The sequence below is a fragment of the Heteronotia binoei genome, chromosome 10, assembly GCF_032191835.1.
Source record: "Heteronotia binoei isolate CCM8104 ecotype False Entrance Well chromosome 10, APGP_CSIRO_Hbin_v1, whole genome shotgun sequence".
In the NCBI taxonomy this organism is placed as follows: domain Eukaryota; kingdom Metazoa; phylum Chordata; class Lepidosauria; order Squamata; family Gekkonidae; genus Heteronotia; species Heteronotia binoei.
This window is the reverse complement of record NC_083232.1, coordinates 104,023,110-104,040,556: the sequence shown is the minus strand read 5'-3', so window position 1 is coordinate 104,040,556 and position 17,447 is coordinate 104,023,110. Positions and strand designations below refer to the sequence as shown.

The 17,447-nt window shown below is 44.2% G+C and overlaps 1 protein-coding gene across 4 annotated transcripts in view; it reads left to right on the top strand.

Annotated features, from left to right (window-relative positions):
- Positions 1-10,239: 10,239 nt before the first annotated feature.
- The window catches only part of SLC20A2 (solute carrier family 20 member 2), a 54,678-nt gene continuing 47,470 nt past the window's right edge, over positions 10,240-17,447 (top strand). For 2 of the 4 annotated variants that reach the window (XR_009555862.1, XM_060247852.1), the window contains exon 1: positions 10,240-10,405. The gene's annotated coding sequence lies outside the window, so the exon portion shown is untranslated. The remainder of the gene's footprint in view (positions 10,406-17,447) is intronic. The other 2 variants (XM_060247853.1, XM_060247854.1) reach the window with 2 other exon arrangements.

The following is a 17,447-nucleotide window of genomic DNA, read 5'->3' as shown; positions in this document are numbered from 1 at the left end:
CACTATCACCGGTGCCCTGAATGTCTGCTCTCTCGGTTCCATCGAAACAGCAGATGGACCAACCTGACCAACCTACCCTTCTGGGTAAGGCTATATCGCTACCGACCAAGCCCATACATGACTGCCCTACGACTCCCATGAATGTTCCTGAGAATTCTGAAGCTGAGCACTCTGATTCGTCTCAATCTGCAGCATCCACAACAGCATCACCTGTTAACGATATTACCAAATTGGCCGATCTCTCACCATCCGATGGATCCAAGGCTTACTTAGACCTGCTTACCAACATGACGAATACTCTCAATATAAAACTCACTACTGATTTACATCCGAGAGTATCATATGTGGTCCATGATCGAATCCATGCGGACTTACCTGCAGGCTCCTTCCTCCCTATGCTCCCTGTTCACCTTGAAGGCCTAAAAGAGGCTTGGGATAAGCCCACGTCGATTCCACCTACATCTAAAAGGATCGAATCCTTATATAAAATCCATGCACTGAATTCTAAATTCTTATTCAATCATCCTGCACCCAACTCCATGATTGTGCACTTCTCATCAAAGTCCAAACAAACACGTCATCCAGTCCCACCAGAGAAGGAGGGAAAGAAACTTGACACCATAGGGAGAAAAATTTACTCCCGCTCTACTGCCACCTCTGAAATTCATAATTATTTGGCATATTTTTCGGCCTACACCTTTAATTTGACGTCCCAATTTACTACACTAGTTCCGTCTCTGCCTGACTCAGCACAGAAGCAAGCATCACAAATCCTGCAAAAGCTCTCCAGAGTTAGCACACAACAGATTAACTCAGTTCGTCTGCTGTGGCTTGCTTATCCAGAACCATGGCCACATCCATCGCCTTGCGCCGCCATGCCTGGCTTTGCAACTGGACATCAAATTTAAAATTGAAGACTTGCCCTTTGATGCCCTTTGATGGTCAGGGCCTTTTTAATTCTACAACTGATGACATCCTGACCACTGTCGATGACAGTAGAAAAAGAGCTAGGAAATTGGGAGTAAGTCAACAACAGTCTCAACCTAATCGGCAGAGAGTCTGGAAACCGTCCTATTATAAATGTCCCCGTTCACCAAACAGGCAGACTATTGGAAGCGCAAAGCTCCACCAACTAAACAACCCTTCCATCAACGGCCTCGTACACAGACAACAAAGAAGGCGACTCCCGCTTCAAAACAGTCTCTTTGACTTCCTCATACCATCTCCTCTTCAACCACAACATCTATCCAGCATCACAAGACTGCTTCCTTTTTACCCCATGTGGGAATCCATAACATCAGATTCCTGGGTCCTGGCGATAATCCACAGGGGCTACACCATAGAGTTTGATCCACCCCCGAGGCTCCATCGATTCATACGTACTCCTCCATCCCTCCCACTTCAAAGGGAGATCTCCGCCTTGCTGGACAAGGCGGCCATAGAACCAGTTCCACCGCAGTTCCATTGCACAGGGTTCTATACTCGATACTTGCTGGTTCCAAAGGGAGATGGAAGACAGTGTCCAATCCTGGAACTTCGCAAGCTCAATCGCCATGTACAGTACAAAAAATTCCGCATGATTACCCTGCAGTCTGTTCTCCCATTGATTCCAAAAGATGCTTGGATGGCGTTGATAGACCTTCAAGATGCCTACTTTCACTTTACCATCAACCATCACCACAGAAGATTCTTGAGGTTTGCTGTCAGGGACCAACACTACCAATTCTGCTCCCTTCCCTTCGATCTATCGACTGCACCAAGAGTCTTCACAAAGTATATGGTGGTGCTGGGGGCGACGCTCCACCAACAACAACAAAAAAATCTCCATCTATCCTTACATAGACGACTGGCTCATTGTGCCCAATCCAAAGAGCAACTTCAGAAAGAACATCTCAACCACTCTGTCTCTCCTGTCTTCATTGGGTCTTCAAGTCAACTTGACAAAGTCCAACCTGATCCCAACACAGGACATTCAATTCATAGGTTCATGCCTATCCATGGTATCCCACAAGGCCTACCTCCCTGCAGACAGGGCCCACTGCATTCAGACTCTGGCTGCTATCATATCACACCCTACCCAAACAGCCTTCATTTTTCAGCGCATGCTGGGACTTATGGCTGCCACAACCTCTGTCCTGTGCTTTGTGAGACTCCGCATGAGACCTCTACAATTATGGTTTGTACGGACATTCCACCCGCACCGACAACACCAAATGACTTTACTCACCATTCCACACCACATTCTTCTATCTCACGAATGGTGGAAAAGGAAACATCATCTTCTGGCGGAAATGCCATTCCTAAGATCACCCCCGTCGGCCATTGTCACGACCAATGCCTCGAGGTGGGGAGCCCACTTTGGGACCCTAATGGGACAAGGGCAGTGGACAGACTACGAGAAATCTCTACATATCAATTGCCTAGAACTCTTGGCGGTCCACAGAGTACTCAAGTCATTTCTACCGTCCCTTCATGGTCTGCACATCCAGGTCACCTCAGACAACGTGGCAATCGTGTTTTATATCAATCGTCAGGGGGGTACTGCTTCTTTCCGACTTTGCAGACGGTCCTTATCCCTCTGGCATTGGAGCATTGCTCACAACATATTCCTCACAGCTGTACACCTGCCGGGAATCCAGAATGTTCAAGTGGATGCACTATGTGGTCACCTTGTGAACGACCACGATGGACCCTCAACCGCAGTTAACTTCTGACAGTCTTCAGGACATTCGGGGTTCCGACCATAGACGACTTTGCCTCTCCGGACAATGCTCAATGCCCACGTTTTTACACTCGAGGCCACGCAATCCACTCGAATCCACGCAGTCCACGGGAGATGCCTTCCTCCACTCGTGGTCAGGACTACTCCACTACCTGTTCCCTCCAATCCCACTGATAATGAGAATGCTTCAGAAAATCAGACTGGATCGAACCAACTGCATCCTCATCACTCCCTGGTGGCCCTGCCAACCATAGTTCACCACCCTCCTTCTTCTGTCAAACAATGTGTTTCATCGCTTTCCCCAAGTTTGGGACTTAATATCTCAACAGGACGGCAAAGTCCTGCACCACGACCCAGGACTTCTGTGATTGACTGCCTGGAAAATCTGTCTCTAGACTTCCCACCAGAAGTCCGACGTGTCCTCCTCAATGCTAGAAAGCCCTCTACTAGAAAATTCTACTCAACAAAAGTGGAAGTGCTTTTCAGCATACGCTGCTCAACACAAGTTTCTTCCTGAATCGTCCTCTGTGGCCCAAATTCTTGTCTCTATCAAACTCCGGGCTGGCCTACTCTTCTCTAAAGGTCCACTTGGCCGCTGTTTCAGCCCTTCATCCACACATTGAAGGATGCACTGCCTTCTCTCACTTCGCTACAAAAGCCTTCCTAAAGGGCATTATGCATCTTCACCCTCCCATTCGCCAACTGCAGCCCACATGGAGTTTATCTCTTGTTCTAAGCCAGTTGATAAAAAAAACCCATTTGGGCCAATGGCATCCATTCCACTGCATCTATTGTCTTGGAAGACAGCGTTGCTGGTGGCACTCACATCTGGCAGGAGAGCCAGTGATGTTTGTGCCTTTCAGACGGACCCCCCATACACTGTCTTCCACTGTGACAGAGTGGTGTTACGTCCTGACCCTGCTTTCCTGCCAAAAGTAGTTTCACTTTATCAACTGGGGAAGTCGACCACACTGCCTCCCTTTTTTCAAAAACCCAGTGATGCTGGACAATGGACACTACATAATCTTGACGTATGTAGGGTTCTTGCTTTCTACTTTGACAGGACTCGTCCCTTCTGCAAGGACTCTAGACTTTTTGTAGCCTATGGAACACATAAACAGGGCTACAAATTTTCAACTCAGAGATTTTCAAAGTGGGTTGTGACTGCAATCGTTTTATGTTACCAATTGGCTAAACAACCCATACCTGAACACTTGCGAGCTCATTCCACCCGAGCCGTATCCACATCATCAGCTTTCTGTAGAGGTGTACCGATGGAGGACATCTGTGCTGCTGCAGTCTGGTCTTCTCCATCTACGTTTGCCACGCACTGTGCCCTAGACATTCATGCATGGCGTGACGTATCCTTCGGGCAGGCTGTGCTTCGCTCCATTTTTGACTGATGCCTCCAGCTCCATGCCCTGTAAGTACAATATTTCATATCATTGTATGCATGCTTAACATGTGTTCTTTTATTATAGAACCAGCACCCACATACCATGCACTCCAGCTTACCAGTCACCCATGTGTGGGACTGCATAGAGACCACGATGAAGATAAGAAGGTTGTTTACCTGTAACTGATGATCTTTGAGTGGTCATCTGTCCTGTCACACACGCCTGCTCAGCCTTCCCCGCTGCTGGTTTATTCTTTCTACTAAATTTTTTTTCTCTACACAGCAGCTAGAAGAAACTGGGTGGATGGAGCGCCTTCCCCTCGCTCCAGGCATGTGCAGTGGATGCCTGCTCCACAGATCGAGAGCGAATGTGCGCCAAAATAAACGCCTAGGCTAGCTTTGAATTCTCCGAGGTCGGGTTCGTTTCCAGGTGGAAAACCCCTGTGTGGGACTGCACAGATAACCACTCGAAGATCATCAGTTACAGGTAAGCAAGCTGTTTTTCTAGTATTATGGGAGAGGGATAAAATGTTCTCCCCATCCACTTCCTTTGCCCTGTGCAGAATTTGATCAACCTCTGTCATCTTGTTGTCCCTGTTGTCTTTTTTCAGAAGCTGAAAAGTCCCAAACTCTTTAGCTTTCTCACAGGTGTTTCTTATCTCCTTAATTATCCTGTTTGCCCTTTTCTGTGCTTTCCATAGCTCTGCAATACAGACACAGTGACCAGAGCTGTACACAGATCCAGGTGGGCAGCCATGTTGGTCTGAAGCAAGAGAACAAAGTAGGAGTCCAGTAGCACCTTTAAGACCAACAAAGTTTTAGCACATGAAAGGTGACATTCTAAATAAAACTTTGTTGGTCTTAAAGGTGCTGCTGAACTCCAACTTTGTTTTAGAACTGTAAACAGTATTCCAAGTGGAACAACGCCATAGAACTAAACAAGATATTACAATGTTGACATTTTATTTTTTGTCCCAGCATGCATTTTCCTTTTTCTCTGCTGCTGCACATTGATTTGACAATTTGAGTCATCCACTGCAACTCCCAGATCGGTTTCAGTCTTCTTCCCAGCTAACTCAGACTTCATCAACATATTGTTCCTGCTGGGCATTTGCCTAGGGCGGCGGGCCGTGTGTGTGTGCGTGTGCCAGGTTAGGCTCTCCCCACATGACTTCAAATAGAAAAACAATTCTTTGCATTAATTTTGCTGGCCTGAATCATTCTCCCTTGGCGGAACACTGTTTTTTAAGTTGATAATTTTTTATGGCCCGTGAATGATGTTATAAATATCCATATGGCCCTTGGCAGAAAAAAGGTTCCCCACCCCTGCCCTAGGGAATAATGGAGTGCCCAGGAGACATTTCCCTCCCCCCTCCCCCGCTTTCTGATGACCCTGGGGTGAGGGCCTCCAAACCAGGGAATCCCCTTTCTCCCCCTGGGGATTGGCAACCCTAGTGCTGCCTCTTTTCCTCCCAGCTATTCCTCCACATAATGGATTTCGCCTGTTTCCTATGTACTTGTGCTGAATCTTGAGTGGAAGCTGTGCCTGTTCTAGAGGTAGTAGGATACTGGACTAGCTATGTAAATATTAGCGGACCCCAACTTGGAGACCCAAAATACAGATTTAGTTCCTGAAGTATCACTGCCAGTTTCCATAACCTCGCTGTGTGTTTGGAAGTGGCACTGATGGTGGCCGTAGGACATCCTGGTTGTCCCTTTCTGCAGATGGAGTTGGGGAGCTGGGCACCTCCAGCCTTGCTCAGAAGCAAGGTTTTCATATGCACCATCTCTAATCTTCTACCCCACATTTCAAAATTTTCTGTGGTGTCTGTCACCAGTATCACCAACTGCCACCATAACAATGGATGGTTTATAATATATGTTGTGACTCATGTTGACTTCTACTGTTACTTTAAAACAATATACCATTGTGGTATAAATTTCCCAGCAGTTATATTTTCCAAAATTTAAAGTTGGTGGGCAAGATTATCAGTCATTGATTACTATTTTTGTATATAGCAGTAAACTTGATCTCTGTCTTCAGGTTCTGTTGCTGGAGATTGTTTTCCCATGTCTTGGGCTCCAGGATAATGAGAAACATCTACAATGTTTCTATCCTCTGTTGTTCTTTCTTTCTCTGTTTTGTTTGCCTGCGCACATAATAATTTAAGGATAAAGCTAATCCTTGATAGTTGTTCTCTGTGGGAACTATTGAAAGAGCCTTCTCTTAGTACTGCAATTAGAGGACTGAGTGGATTCACGTGGCTTGAAAGTTGTCTTGTTGGGTTAACGTTAAACACATCCTTCCAAACCAGACAAGTGTTCTTCTAGCAGCATAGTCTCCTGTGGTGGTTGATCTAGTCATTAGGTTGAACTATCAAATGAGTGAGCTGGACCCTGTGGGAATTGAGGGTTAGGACAGGGCTTTCTCACTCCGCAGACAGAAGGGCAATTTCATCAGGGATTTAAAATAAACTGAAAAACTGGATAACTGTTTTAATTTCCTAGCAGGTTCAAGCTCAAGGCCCATAGAAGAATCAATACTGTATAAACACCCCCCCCCCCCACCGTATACCTGCAAGCACTGGTTTCGAGCTTATGTGCAGCATCCCCTAAAATGGAGCATGCAAGCAGCACTGCTTTTTTTAACAGGACATCCACCTTGGATCACAATCCCAGAACACACTTCATTATCCTTTGCATCACAACAGAGAGTATCAGCATGAGTATATCTCCACAGTGCAGTGGTAGGTCGGTAAAAGATGAATTGTATATCCTCCCAAAACATTACAATGTGAAAGTTTCCCAAGAAGTGATAAATTAACACAATAAAATTGAAAGTTATGTTAAACGTTTCTGGACCAAGACAGCATAAATTGCAGCACACTGACCGGAGGAAACCTGGCCCTGGGAGCCAAGCCAGGTTGTCAGAACAGCACACTCCACAAAAGGCCGGTCTTGGTAAATGGCAGCAGGTTAATGTGGCAGTGGCCATTGCTTGAAAGGCTTTTCTGAGTTTTATGAAAGTTGAAGCAAGACAAGTAAAAAAAGCTCCGGTCTGGTAGTCCTGGAGGTCATCAGCAGCATCTGTGTTGAATACCTGGCCATGAGCAAGAGTCCAGGAACACCTTAAAGACTAACAAAATTTGTGGCTGGAGAGGAGCTTTCATGAATCACTTCTCACCTCAGATATCTGAAGTGTGCAGTGATTTACAGAAGCTCATATCCTGCCACAAATTTTGTTAGTCTTTAAAGTGCTGCTAGACTCGTAGTCTGTCTGTAGCGGTAGACAAGAACAACACTGCTACCCATCTTCATCTATCTGGTCATGAGTTTTAGGACTGTCCAAAGAGGGATATTGGGAATTGGCTGATTCAGGTAGTGACAAAAAAATGCTGTTATAACCAGCAACCCAGGTGGTCATTGCAGCTGGTTAACAGCTTTGATAGGTGACTAGATGGAGAATTCTCCAGTTGTTTCTGTCTCCTTCTGTTCATGGGACACAAGGTCTTGAATAACCACAAACCATAGAATTAATAGCATACTTCTAAAGAATTTTGATTTAACTTCATGCCTAGAAGAAGCGGCCGCCAAAAACTGTTTATAGGAGAGCTCTTTAAAAGAGGTTTTATAAAACATGAATGAAGCATAGAGACTAAGTTTGGATAAGAAAAAGAACCTCTTAAAGAACCATTTCCTAAATGATTTCTGAATGGATTCTTTGAAATAAGGTAGTTAAGAGGAGAAATGGCATTATTTCATCAAATCTCTGGAAATCTCAGGATCTTCTACCCTCTGCACTAAGCAGTAGGCCATCCCATAGAAAAGATGATGCTGGTAGCCTTTACCTTAAAAATAAAAAATAGGAAGATGATCACTTCCCAAAAAGCTGCCCTCTTTTTTTTTAATTTTTAATTTATATCCCACCCTCCCCGCTGAAGCAGGCTCTTCAAAAGAAATTACCCAATAAAGCATCAAATAATTAGTCAGGAAGCAACTCATAATGCTACAGCCATGTTCAGAAAAGAATCAACTTGAGCAGTTTTCCCAGTTCCGTCATTCGTAATAAATAAGGCCAAATAAAGAATTACAAATAGCAGAATCCTGTTGACATACTTTACTTTATTCTCTTGGGCTCGCCTGAAGAAAAGGCCAGAAAAATCTATCAGCAAGTGGAACCCAAACATCATTTGTTGGGCAGATATGTGCGTTTAAATCACCTCCAATGTAGAATCAAACCCTGGGGTAAGCTCAAATTACGCTATTCAAGTGGTAATGAAATGATTGCCACTTGTTTTCCATTTGCACCTTTGTTAGGGATGGGGAAAGATAAACTGAGATGAATGGAAAAAAATTCCCTTTAATATCAAAATGGTTAACACAAGTGGAGACTTAGCTACTATTGCTTTAACCAGAATTTCCAAGGAAACGAAGAACAGACAAGGAAGGCTGACCACCCTTAACTTCCAGACAGTTAAAAGCAATAAATCCTGGGATATTAAAATCACCCAACTTCAAGCTTTCCTGTAATAATAAAATGTTACATAAGTCAAATAAATGATGTCAGGAATTGAAGATTTACTAGGCTGGCTAGCCAGATTCCAGGACATAATAATTATACATTGATGTCTCCTGAGTCAATTATTTATTTCTGTGATCTCTGGCTCACAAAGCTTGATGTGTACTTTAGGGGAGAAAGGGACTGATGGGTTAGTTGATGTAACTGGAGAGAGCCTGATGAGAGAGAAAGTCTTCTAGAAGCAGCAAACCAATTGTAGGGTTGAATAAAGTTTCTGCCTGTAAGTTTTCCTTACTGCCAGTGAAATCCTGCTGTTGTGGGTTTTGGTCTCTCTGCCCCTTGAAACAAGGGGAGTTTTGGACTGATACTTACACTTGTTGCCGGGGAGTGTTTTTTTCTCATCAGCTGCTCAAAAGGATCAGCCAGCAGCAAATAAGGTTCTGAAGGACTAGGATGAAATATTTTATCAACTGGGCAATATTTGAGTATTCTATTAGAACTTATTGTCTTCAGGCGACACACTTGATGGATCTGCCTTTCCTGTATCTTTACAAGATTAATTAGCGGAGCAAAGGCCCTGGTCATCAGGTCTCCCAAGTCACACTGTCTTTAGCCTTTCAAGCTTGGCTACAATCCGCTGCTGCTCGATCAATGCCATTTCCTGTAAGAGTGAAATAACTGGTTTTTTAAGGCTTCTAATCCTGGGTTCTCTTCCAAGGAAGATAAGTTTATAAGGAGAATTGCAGTACTGAGGAGTGTCATCTTTTTTCTTAACTGACTCAGACATTTCACTCTTAAAACACCCTCACCATAATAAAGTAAGAGTCCAGCAGCACCTTTTAGACCAACAAAGTTTTATTCAAGGTATATAATAAGCTTTCGTGTGCTGCTGGACTCTTACTTTGTTCCGTTGCTTCAGGTCAACATGGCTGCCCACCTGGATCTGTCTTTGTGTCTACTCCATGTTGTTGTTTTTTAAGGGTACCTGTGGGCCTAGACAGGAATTGGGGATTACAGCTGAGGTAATAAATGCTGCTTGGGCAAGGGTCCAGTAGCCCTTTGGAGACAAAAAGATCATTGGAGTGGGAGCTTTTGAGATAATGGCATGGACCTTCATGCTGCTGTTTCACTCCATGTATTCAACGGGAGGATTTTGCTTGTTCCGCAGGAAGGTGTCTTCTGGAGAGGCAGCTGTTCTTAGTGCAATCACAATCAAGTGCTGTTCAACTTGGGGTTGGGTTTTTGTTTTGTTTTGTTTTGCTTGTTTAGCTTTGCTGTATGCTGCTCTTGCAATTTGGAGCGTGTTGGCTGTTCTGTTTTCCTTTGTGTAAGTGGACTTTAAAATGATTGCTACGGAGAGGAGAAAACCAGCTTTGGACTTGCATTCATGTGCTGAGGTCAGAGAAGGGGAGGAGTGGACTTCCAAGAACCCTCTTCAAAACAGGCTTCACTGGGATTGGCTTGTTGAACTCATGTAATTGTGATGTTGTGCTGCGCTGATCAGTGCCCAGCCTTGGCAGAGTTTGCCTTATGTATATAGAGCTCTCTGGCCAGTGCTATTGAGAGTTGTCTTGTTTGCAGTTCTCTCAGGAGTGTTATATGCAGGTTGCTCTGAGCTGTGCGACTGTTTGCTTCACTTGGGAGTTCTGTGCTGAGAACAGTCGGACATCTATTTTGGACCGAGGAATGCATTTGTGACCAGCAAGGCAGAGTTGCTTGAAGAATTAAATGGGCTTGTCTCTGTCGTAAAACAGCTGGGAGGCGCTGAGTGAGTTTTAACTCCCCCCACCTTTTAATGGAAAGGGCTTTTTCTCTGTAATTTTTAATATTTAGTGGAAAGTTATGAAAGTTTTGGCTCTAGTTATATAATGGCTGGTAAAATCAATCTCTTTAAATATGGTTCTGTATTTGAATTGTGGCAAACAACCTTAAACGTCAGCACTGCTCCCTTTTTAGTACAATGGGAAGTTTATTCCAGCAGCGCATGAGTGGATGTAATCTCATGTGTCATCTAAACTGGGGCACACTTTGTTGATTCATAATATAGGGCTGTATGTTTAAAATGTGAACAGTGTTCAGTGTTTGAGGAAGGTTAAAGAGCCTGGGCAACAGAAACTGGTGAAGGTGTTCCTCTGAATGATTTTGTAGCTGAAGATAGTCATGCAGCTCTGAGTTTTTAAAATGCAACGTACCAGTGTTTGCCCAGTAAGCAGGCTTGCGAGTCAACTGCAGGAGGCTGCGTAGATGAATTTAGTAACTGGTAGATGATTTTTTGTTGTGACTAATTTTATTCTCTTTACATTTTGGACTCTAAACTTTGCATCATTCTTGGGCTTATTGCGAGTAATTCGAACAGTATGGGGATGTAATTTGGCTAGAACTATTTTAATTTCATGCCTGATATGGTAAGTTAGATTTAAGCACTTTATAACCACATAACTTATTTACTTGTGACTGACATTAGAATTCTTTAATATGACTAGAACAGAATGCAAAGCATGTTACATAGCTAATTTCTGACCAGAGGAATGAAACACAGCAAAAGAGCCACCCGTTTTAACTCCAGGGTGCTGCTGTGGTTCCATATTCAGGATGGCTGCCTGGTTAAAGATGGGCCAGGGAGGGGGAGTCCTGCTGGGGGCATGGGCTTACTGGGCTTACTTGTAACTTTGCTCCTTAATTGTTGCGTTTTCTTGTTAGGCTTCTGCACCGTGTCTAGATCGAAATGCCAATTATTACGGTATAAAAAAATAAGGAAACTAGCATTTTCTGTTTGATCCTGCTTGCCTTTAGATATTTTGTTGTTGTAAATACCTGGCTGTGTATACGGAGTAGCATTATTCCCCCCCCCCCCCCCCCCCCCCCCCCAAGTCATGATGTAGGAATTAAGATCTTCCAGCATGGAACTCATATTGGTACTGTGTGGTGAATATCAGACACTGGCAAAGATTTGTTGGGCTGGCTGCCATTTATGAACAAGCACTATAATTTAGCAGGGTTTGCCCTGGATTCCCTCAGAGGAAATTTAAGGGTAGACCATTAACATTCACCTTCTGTCTGCTTATTTCCTTTGTGCCTGGCAATCTGCTCTTGGCTGGCCGCTGCCATTCCCTTGGACTCTGGACTTGGCTCCGCAGCCGTCCCCCTTTGTGTTCCGATATGTCCTCTCCTTTGGATGTCCTCCTGGGTGGTCAGGAGAGTCAATGTGTCTGCCATAGATCTCTCTCCCTGGCTGGATAGGATGGTGCAGTTTTACATTTCGTGGAAGTGTTGTTTTTCTTTCAATGCAAGATCCCCTCTGAGATTCCTAGACATCATAAATGACTGTGCCGGGGAACAGTTGGTCACAGAGCCAACCAGAGAGGTAGTGACCTTGGACTTGGTTCTGAGCGAGTCTCAAGACCTGGTGAGAGATGGAGAGTTTGTTACACCAGTTGGGAACAGGGACCACAGCACTATTAAGTTCAGCATTCAGGTCACAACTGTGACATTTGATTTCAAAAGAGGAAACTTTACAAAACTATGGGGAATAGTATAAAAGAAGCTGAAGGAGAAACCCAAGAAAGTAAAATCCCTAGAAAAAGCCACCTGTTTAAAACCACACTGATTGAAATAAATAAAATGCCCAAATAAAATGCATTCTGCAGGTTAGGAAAGGTACTGCTAAGTTTAAAAGAAGGTCTGCATGATTAACAAAGCAAGTCAAGAAAGCTATCAAAAGTAAAGTGGAAGATTTGCCCCAATGAATTGAACAGGAGGCTCTTGCAAAAGAAACGTAAGTCAGTAATTAGGTATGCCAAAAGAGATTTTGAGGCATCAGTTGCTAAAAGTGTCAAGTCAAAGTATAAACAATTTTTAAAAAATACATCCAGATAGGCTTGCCAATCCCCAGCCCCCAGCAGGGGATCCCCTGGTTTAGCAGGCTCCTTCGCACCCCCAATCAGAGGGAAGCCCCGCTGGCAGAGGGAAGCCCCGCCCTCACAGCCCCCATGTACTTTTCCACTTCGGAAGGCTTAGAAGACTTGGGAAGGGCTTGCTTCTTGAAAGGTGTGTGTGCCTTTAAAACTCTGGAGCTAGGCTGAATGGGGGCAGGGCGAGCCTGCAGAACAACGTGGCTCTTGGGAGAAAGGAAAGGAATTAGGGAAGCAGCTAGCTCCCCCTGTTTGTTTTGCAGCCCTTTCAGAAGTTTTTGCAAAGTAAAATAGAGAGAACTTCTATTTCCCTGTGTTAATCTGAAGAACTTGGTTGAGTGTACAACATTCATCAACTCCCATGGTGAGTAAATTGCCCCAGGAAGCACAAAGAGTGTGCTTTCAAACTGTGTTTCTTTTGGCTGCTCTGTGTGTGTGTGAGAGAGAGAGAGAGAGAGAGAGAGAGAGAGAGAGAGAGAGAGAGAGAGGAAATAGAAGTGCAGCCAGCTGCTGAGGGACGAGGAAATGAGACTGTGTTCATGGGAACTGCACTGCTGTATTTTTATTTATTTGTTTTAGGGAACTGGAAGGTCTTCTGGCTCCACCGCAAAGTCTCCCAGCCCCAAAGTCCCCACGTATTTCTGAGTTAGACTTGGCGACCCTACATCCAGAGCAGGAAACCAGCCAGAGAAGCAGTGCGGCCTTTGGATGAGAAAGGAATAAAATTATTGCTAAGAAAAGATGGGGAGATGGCAGAGAAGCTCAGTGAATTTTTTGCTTCTTTGGAAAGTGTGGGGCACGTACCCATGCCACAGCCCCTATTTTCTGGAAGGAAGCCTGAAGAATTGAGCCAAATTATGTGACCAGGGATGAGACCTATTGGGGAAATTGAAAGTCTCCAGGTCCTGATGGCATACATCCAAGAGTTCTTAAGGAACTCAAATGTGAGATTGTTGATCTACTAACCCATATATGTAACCTACCACTAAATTCAGTTGCTGACTGTACCAGACGACTGGAGAGTAGCAAATGTGGCACCAATTTTTAAAAAGGGTTCCAGAGGGGAACCAGAAAATTACAGCTCAGTCAGCATATCATCTGTCCCAGACAAATTGATAGAAACTGTAATCAAAGACAGGCTGGTTAGGCACATAGAGGGACAAAGCCTGCTGAGGGAAAATCAGCATGGCTTCTGCAAAAGGAAGTCCTTCCTCACCAACCTTTGGGAGTACTTTGAGAATGTGAACAAGTATGTAGACAATGGTGACTTGGTAGGCATTATATAGTTGGTCTTTCAAAAGGCTTTTGACAAGGTATCTCACCACAGACTTGCTCAGTAAATTTAGCAGTTGTGGGATAAGAGGATAATCTTACGAATTAAATACTGGTTAAATGATTGGAAGCAAAGAGTAGGATTCAGTGGTCAGTTTTCACAATGAAGGGAAGTAAGCTGTGGAAAACCATAAGAATCAGTATTGGGACTGGCACTATTGATCTGGAACTAGGGATAAGGGGTATAGTGGCCAAGGCTGCAGATGACATCAGCCTATTCAGGATGGTGAAAAGCAAGGCTGACTGTGAAGAGCTCCAAGAGGACCGCCAACATATTGGGTGAACGGGCAACAGTGTGGCACACTGAACAGTGTGAGGTTCAGTGTTGGGAAGTGTAACATGATGTACATTGGGAGGGGGGGCAGCTTCAAATATAGGCTAACGGGGGTCTGAACTTGTTGAAACTGAGAAGGGGGAAAGATCTTGGGGTGGTAGTGGATAGCTCAATGGAAGTGTCAACCCAGGGTGCTGCAGTGATGAAAAAAGGCAGACTCTATTCTAATGCCCCTCTGTGGATCGATGGTGCGGCCTCATTTGGAATCCTGTGTGCAGTTTGGGTCATCGTATTTCCAAAAGGACACTGCAGAGCTGGAAAAAGTACAGAGGAGGGCGAGGAAGGTGCTTACGGGGCTGGAGCACCTTCCTAGGGGCAAAGGCTGAAGAGTCTGGCACTTTTCAGTTTAGAAAAGAGAGGACTAAGGTGGGACATGATAGAGTTTCATAAAGTTATGTGTGGGTTGCAGATAGTTGACAAAGAGACATTTTTCTCCATCTCCCAAAATACCAGAACTCGAGGGCATCATAAGAACAAAAGAGAAGCCATGTTGGATCAGGCCAATGGCCCATGCAGTCCAACACTCTGTGTCACACAGTGGCCAAATTTTTATTTATTTATATATATATACACACACACACACACAGAGTGGCTAATAGCCACTGATGGACCTCTGCTCCATATTTTTATCTAACCCCCTCTTGAAGCTGGCTATGCTTGTAGCCGCTACCACCTCCTGTGGCAGTGAATTCCACATGTTAATCAACCTTTGGGTGAAGAAGTACCTCCTTTTATCCATTCTAATCCGACTGCTCAGCAATTTCATCGAATGCCCACGAGTTCTTGTATTGCAAGAAAGGGAGAAAAGTACTCCTTTCTCTACCGTCTCCATCCCATGCATAATCTTGTAAACCTCTATCATGTCACCCCGCAGTCGACGTTTCTCCAAGCTAAAGGCCCCAAGCTTTTTAACCTTTCTTCACAGGGAAAATGTTCCAAACCTTTAATCATTCTAGTTGCCCTTTTCTGCACTTTTTCCAATGCTATAATATCCTTTTTGAGGTGCGTGACCAGAATTGCACACAGTATTCCAAATGAGACCGCACCATCGATTTATACAGGGGCATTATGATACCGGCTGATTTGTTTTCAATTCCCTTCCTAATAATTCCCAGCATGGCGTCGGCCTTTTTTATTGCAATCACACACTGTCTTGACATTTTCAGTGAGTTATCTACCACGACCCCAAGATCTTTCTCTTGGTCAGTCTCTGCCAGTTCACACCCCATCAACTTGTAATTGTAGTTGGGATTCTTGGCCCCAACGTGCATTACTATGCACTTGGCCACATTGAACCTCATCTGCCACGTTGACGCCCACTCACCCAGCCTCAACAGATCCCTTTGGAGTTCCTCACAATCCTCTCTGGTTCTCACCACCCTGAACAATTTAGTGTCATCTGCAAACTTGGCCACTTCACTGCTTACACCCAACTCCAAATCATTTATGAACAAGTTAAAGAGCATGGGACCAGTACTGAGCCCTGCAGCACTCCACTGCTTACCGTTCTCCACTGCGAAGACTGCCCATTTATACTCACTTTCTGCTTCCTATTAATTAGCCAGTTTTTGATCCACAAGAGGACCTGTCCTTTTACTCCATGACTCTCGAGCTTACTAAGGAGACTTTGATGAGGAACTTTATCAAAAGCTTTCTGGAAGTCAAGGTAAACAATATCTTATCGGGTCTCCTTTGTCCACATGTTTGTTCATCCCCTCAAAGAAATGTAACAGGTTAGTGAGGCAAGATCTTCCCTTATAGAACCCATGCTGAGTCTTCCTCAATAACTCGTGTTCATCAGTGTTTATTATATGTTGTAAGCCGCCCTGAGCCCCCTTGGCGGGAAGGGCGGGATATAAATCGAAATAAACTAAAACTAAATGTGCCTACTATTCTGTCCTTGATAATGGTTTCTACCAACTTTCCCAGTATTGAAGTCAGACTGACTGTAGTTTCCCAGATCTCCTCTGGAACCTTTTTTAAAGATGGGGGTGACATTTGCTACATTCCAGTCCTCAGGAATGTAGGCAGATTTCAATGAAAGATGACATATTTTTGTCAGAAGATCCACAAGCTCAACTTTGAGTTCTTTCAGAACTCTTGGATGTATGCCATCCGGACCTGGTGACTTATTAGTTTTTAATTCATCTATCAGTTGTAGGACCTCCTCTCTTGTCACCTCAATCTGACTCAGGTGTTTCAACACCCCTTCCAATATAAGTGGTTCTGGAGCAGGCAAACACTTCTCATCTTCCACAGTGAAGACGGAGGCAAAAAATGCATTCAACTTCTCAGCCATTTCCCTATCCTCCTCCAGTAATCCTTTTACCCCTTGATCATCCAAGGGCCCCACTGCCTCCCTGGCTGGTTCCTGCTTCTAATATATTTGAAGAAATTTTTATTGTTGGTCTTTATGTCTTTTGCAATATCTCCTCATAGTCCCTTTTTGCCTGATCACAGTCCTGCATTTGATTTGCCACATCCTGTGTTCTCTTTTATTAATCTCATTTGGACTAGCTTTCCACCGCTTAAAGGAGTCCTTCTTACCTTTTACAGCTTCCATTACTTTGTTTGTTATTTCTTATACCTGTTTGTGCCTTTCCTAACTTGTGGTATATATTTTATCTGAGCTTCTAGGATTGTAGTTTTAAATAGCCTCCAAGCTTCCCCAAGGGTTTTGACTGTATTTACCTTTTCTTTCAGTTTCCTCTTCATATGCCTCCTCATCTCAGAGAATTTACCCTTTTTAAAGTTAAACGTGGTTGTGCCGGTCTTTTGGGGCAACTCTCTATTTATACAAATGGTGAAATCAATAATGTTATGGTCACTGCTCCCAAGTGGTGCAATCACTTTTACATCTCTCACCAAGTCTTGGGCATTACATAGGACCAAATCCAGGATCGTCCCACCCCTGGTAGGTTCAGAGACCATCTGCTCCATAGCACAGTCATTGAGAGCATCTAGAAACTCAATCTCTTTCTCTCGACCAGAACACATATTGACCCAATCAATCTGCGGGTAGTTAAAATCACCTATGACAACACAGTTTTTACGTCTAGCCACTATCTTTAATCCTTCCATCATATTATAACTGTCCTCTATCTTTTGATTTGGTGGGCGATAACAAACTCCCATAGTTAAATTTCCTTTTGGGCCCTCTATTTCAATCCAAAGCATTTCTGGAAGGGAATCTAATTCTCTGACCTCAGTCTTACTGGACCGTATCCAATGAA